This window comes from Toxotes jaculatrix, chromosome 23 (genome assembly GCF_017976425.1).
Source record: "Toxotes jaculatrix isolate fToxJac2 chromosome 23, fToxJac2.pri, whole genome shotgun sequence".
Lineage (NCBI taxonomy): Eukaryota > Metazoa > Chordata > Actinopteri > Toxotidae > Toxotes > Toxotes jaculatrix.
Window position 1 is genome coordinate 4,336,123 of NC_054416.1, and position 5,773 is coordinate 4,341,895.

Below are 5,773 nucleotides of genomic sequence, written 5' to 3' on the forward strand. Positions count from 1 at the left end.
CCTGTTTTATCTTATCATACAGTCATAAGTTCCCCTATTTAGAATTTCTGAACGTTGCTTAAACATTTTACAAATTAATAATATGCTAAAAAGTATAACTGCTCCTGTGAGAGTTAGGGTCAGTGGAGGCTGATGTATAAACAGATAATACATGATAATAAAGTAAAACACAAACGTAATAATATAAAATATTTTTCACATGAGAATTTAAGACTGCTAACATTACATTATACAATACACTAATAAACACTTTAAAATGTTCTTGTATCTTCTCGACTTTATATATATTACGAAGCTTTATAGTGTGTTACTAACTTGATTTGTGATCAACAAGATTTCTACATAGTATGATTACCAAGCTATTACAAGGTGGAGATTTAATATGCTGATTCTAGCATTTTTGTGGACTTATTATATTTAAATATGATCATTTTCAGGCCACAGAAAAATACATTAAAAAAATAAATAAAAATAAATAGCAGACTTAGCATTTCCCCAACAGAACTATGACCATGAACTATGCAAATCACAATAAAGCTATCTGAATGTCTAAATGTTTTAGATTTTCATGCTGGGGAAATAAAATTTTACAGTACAGAAATGATTAAGTTCATTACTGACCTCAGTATTTATTTCTGCATTTTACCTAATGAGCAGTCATGTGCCACTGTAATCTTAGACTGCCAAAAATAAATAAATAAATACATAACTCAGCTTCTTCACTGTGTTCTGGGGGTATAATTTGTATTTAAAGCTCAGTGTCTGTATTGTACTGGAATAATAAGCCACAGTCACCATGATTTCATGCAGGAGAAATAATCACATCTGCTCGTTGCTGTGCTTCACTGCCTGTAGGCTACATGTGCTGCAGCATGTAGAAGGCATGACTGGGCTGGAAAGATGTCTATTTTAAGCTGCAACTGTTGCGTTACTGCTGAGGGCAGTCAAACAGTCAGCAGCGTGCGTCTTCAAAATAAAAGTCTCAGCCAAACTGATTAAGAATAAATAAATAAGTAAAAGTCTGACTGAAAAACGGAAGTTGTACGGATGTTCTGGGAACGTAATGAGGTTGCTCACGAGTGGCTCGTCTTGTGTTAATAATTGATTTTAAGAGGGTTTTTAGGTCGGAGCTTCTCAAAACGTTCTGTCAGAAGTGGGATTCGAACCCACGCCTCCAGGGGAGACTGCGACCTGAACGCAGCGCCTTAGACCGCTCGGCCATCCTGACTTATACAAAAGCTTTATCACATCTTAAAATAAACACAGGAGGTCAGACTATAACGCATTTTTACTAAAACGAGTTTTTATGAAGGCTGCAAAAACAGTAAAACAGATAAACACGCGCAAGCAAGTTTCTAGTTTCATTTTATGCTCCCTTAAACCAAGTGTGAAACTGTTTATCAGTTTGTTTTTGCTCTCCAGTGAAGCTGATGATGATTATCAAACCCAAAACCCCAAAACATTTTTAAAGTTATTTCTAAATTTGCAACAACAACAAGACAATTCAAAGTCCTTAAGACATTAAAAGATGTACAAGTTAAATATAGGCATATAAATATAAATTGGATGTTAAAAAACAAACAAAACTTATAGTACAGGGTAGAATATGACTCAAAAGCTAAATTTTTAATGTTTGGCTTTGTCATATGTAGGTCATAGTAAAGCATTGGGGCTAAAATTAATATATTTTTTAATTCTAACTAAACAGGTAAGATTAAAATGGAGATATCGCAATGGTAACAGACAGACAAGGGAGCATGAAACAATATTAAAGACCCAATTAAAAGGCCATGGCACCATCTCACTAAAAGTATTTCTCTTCTTTGAATTTAAATTTAGCTTTACAACCTGTAAGAATCAAGTTTTTCTTCATAGAGGCTGAAATCATAAGTTTGTTTTTTTCTCCCAACTCTGCTAGAGCTGTGGAAGGAGGGGAGGGGGGGCTGGTTCATTTTCAGTCCTTGGCCCTTCTGGCCTTCTTTGCATCTCCACCGTGATTGGCTCAGACGCCACACATGCCTTTCATGCTGAAAATCTCAGTCCTGGCAACCCTTCTCCCTCATCTGCATCCATGCATGTCGTTGGTCCACGACTGTGTTTTAAAGCAGCAGGTTTAATGAAGCTGAGAGGACTGATTTGGGATGTGACACTGCGGCCGCATCTAGCTGTTTAATACTTGGAGCAGAATCGCACTGAGGTGACAGATCGCTGGGTTTTAACGCCACTGATCTGATGTGTTTCTGTGCACATGACAAAGAGGGGAAGGTTATGATTATCTGCTGGGTAAATCTACAGTGTTTGTGTGTGCAATGAGCCAACATCTGAGTAAAAGAGAAAGATTATGAGAGAGAGAGAGAAAGAGAGAGAGAGAGAGAGAGAGAGAGAGAGAGAGAGAGAGAGAGAGAGCAACACAAACACACACACAAACACACACTCACCTGCTCCGGCTCTGGCCTACTCAGCACTAATGACTGTGTGATTGGATTATCCGGGCTTTTAGCAGCACCACAGCTGCAGCTGACAGAGACGCTAACCTGCAAAGGTCAAGCTGGGGTCAACAAGAGGTCAGCAGGGCCGTGAACTTTGCAGAAGCAGGAGAGAAGAGAGAGGCAAGGAATGAAAGACAGATTTTAACAGATGAGTGATAAGAGGAGTGCATTTTTTTGTTGGTTTTTTTTTGGTGACAGATTCGATTTCTGGGAATTCAGAGAGGAGGATGCTGAAAACGGCGAGAGAGCAGGGGTAGGAAAGATGTAGTGTGCTCGGAGGAGGGAGACGGGATGCATTGTGACAGAAGAGCCTCGCAGACACTGCTGGCCTCCTGGTGACTCCACTGTACGCTAGAAACACAAACAAACAGGGCCGTCGCCGCTGCCGCCGCCGGCTTCATCCACTTTAATGTGAGACTCTCTCCTTTTTCTCTCCCACACTTTCTCCCCACTCTATCATAAAAGCCGCGTCCGAGCCATTACGTTTTGTCCAAACAAACACAGACACGTTTTTGCGTTTGCCTCGAAACAGAAGGATATCGCTTCCCATGGCCCCGAACTATCCTTTAACCATATGGTGGGAGCCATCAGTGATTTTTATGCGTGCTTAATGGGATGTTTAATATGTGAGCCACGTTTACCACTTGATATTATATCACCATGTGGCCACAGCTTTAAAGTGCATTGCGGTATTTTGTGATTCACCACTACGCTGTTGCAGGAGACTCACAAAAATATGTTAGGGTGCAGGTGCAAATGAATGAGTCCAGTCGGATCTGACTGTGTCGTCGCTGAGAATAGCAGCCACTGAGTCAACTCCCTGCGGGGGATTTGTCTCTGCATTAGTTTAGACCAGAGGAGGATGATGACCGAGTCTATTAGAGTGAGTAAATGACAATATTCTCCTGTGATTAGTTTCAGCGCACATCACACACAAACACAGGCAGATTCACACACACACACAACCCACTCGACACTGGCAACTGCTGCTGTTTGTCATGCTGCAAACTACAGGGTCAGCAGGTCAATATGTGCAACTCCAAAATGGACCATAAACATTTAAAATCCAAATTACTTCCAGAAGAAAAATAAAGCATGTAAACATAGGCAAGATATAAGGTTTTGTCTAATTAAATTTTATAATATATATAATTTATCTATCTTAAATGTACATTTATTGTAGATTGTATTTTCTATTTACTGTCCATGCAACTATCCATTTTCTAACTAAATTATCCTCTAAAGGATCATGTTTTTTTACTAAGAAAACTTATTGTCTGTTATCCTCACATTGTTTTGCTCTTTGTCGTTGGGCTATTTAGTGAATACTGGTACTTTTTGTTCAAAATACTATGTTTACTGGTAATAAAATGTCTCACTCTTGTTTACTATTATTAGATCAAATATTCTCTGACATGAAACATACTTTTAATATTGTTTTGGTGAGAAACCTGCAGCTTGCAGCACAAACAAGCTTTTTAACATACTGCAATCTGCCTCTGTGGTCTCAGACATCATTGGTCAGATTGGACCTCTCCCAGGAGTCCTTGTGTCTATAATCTTTTTCTTTTAACCTTCACACCTCCATTTTTTGTATTTTTACACAGTCTATGTGGGTGAGAAAGTAATTTTTATGGGATTTTTTGTGCTCTTTTATTTGCAAACCCACTTGCCTCACATTGCTTTTTGAGGGACGAATAGAGGATTTTGAATTATGTTAAATTCAATAATTTGGGACTGTTTTTAATTTGACAATATTCTTGTATGGCTGCTTCATGTTAAGACTAAATTAAACCTGTGAACTGGAGAAGTTTCACTGTAAATAAAATATATATATATATATATTATATATTTATATTTATATTCACATTTATGCATCAGATGGGACAAAACTATATGAAAGGTGCTACACAAAGTTTGATTGATTAATTAATGGATTGACTGATGCGTTTCTTATTGCACAATAGCCTATGGGTCTCAAAGGACTTGTATTTAAAATAATAATAACAATTATAATAAAAATGTTAAAAACATCTCAGATCAAGCAATGCAAGTTAGCCATGGCTACGTACTGTCAAGGTCCTAATAGACATTTTCTGATATGTTTAATTATTTACCCCTGCAAAAATAAGTAAACCTACAGACTGAAGAATCGAATAAAGTCTGGCTGTGTGCTCTCCCTGGCTGACGCTGGTGGTTTTTCTGCTCTGAGCTCTGTAGGTGTCGCTCTAACTCTGTGATCTGCCACCTGTTGCTCTGCCACTTCAGCAAGTTCCCTCTGCAAGCTTTCTGCTCAGAACTAATTCTTCAGACTGCAGGGGAGATTTGAACTTGGAATTTGAATAGAAAACTAGATTAGATACGACGCAAATGGATCAAATCAAATGCAAAAATTCAAGTTATTACCATTTCATTTTGTATCTCAAAAAAAAGATGTAAAATAATGGCAGAAATGTGCTTTCACATTTAGGACTGTAAAATCTGTGCAGTGTCTTTGCCCTTTCAGTTATGTTTTTATTCACTTTTGTTTATTGTTGTGGGAGCAAAAAAAAAAAAAAATCTGTGGATTCTAATATTTATTTCTTGATGTTTCCTGTTTTGTCCAGTTTTTTTTCTCTCTTTAATTTCTCTCCTCACGCTGGACTAAATTCAAAGTCTGGAAGAAAGGGAAAAAAAACACTTCAGCCTCTGTGTGCCCAACAAAATACCAGACACACTGTCAGTGTCCTCCGCCGATGGCTTTTGCCCCGTCTCCTGTAATGGCAGCTCCATCACCATCTCACAGTGATGATGTCAGAGGGGAAGCCGTCTGCCAAGCCCGGCACAAAGTGGCACAGACGGTCCATCACCGTCTCCGGGGTCATAACAGGAGAGGAAGCAGGGTGTCTGGTCATGGTGGGCACACAGTGGCACTGTCTGCAGCTGAACACTGAGCACACACACTGAAGTTCATACAGATACATGCATTCACACACACACACACACACACACACACACACACACACACACACACACACACACACACACACACACACACACACACACAGTCTGCAGACTCTGGCCTGGCTGATACTGATAAGAGGCGCCTGTCTGCCTGGACGGGAATTATTTTTGAAAAGTGTTGAACAGCATAAATTAGCATGAATTTCCTTGATACGATTTTTTTTTATTACCTCTCTCTCTTAAATCATAACTCTATGTTTTGTCACCTCATCTTGATTGCTGCTTATTTTCTCTTCAAAAAAAAAACCCAACAACAACGACCTCAGAGGCAGTGTGTTCCT

General features: G+C 38.9%; 1 non-coding gene across 1 annotated transcript; it reads right to left on the reverse strand.

Annotated features, from left to right (window-relative positions):
- Positions 1 to 1,145: 1,145 nt before the first annotated feature.
- On the reverse strand, positions 1,146 to 1,228 carry trnal-cag. The gene has a single exon. It is a non-coding gene; the product is annotated as a tRNA-Leu (tRNA).
- Between the last annotated feature and the right edge of the window lie 4,545 nt (positions 1,229 to 5,773).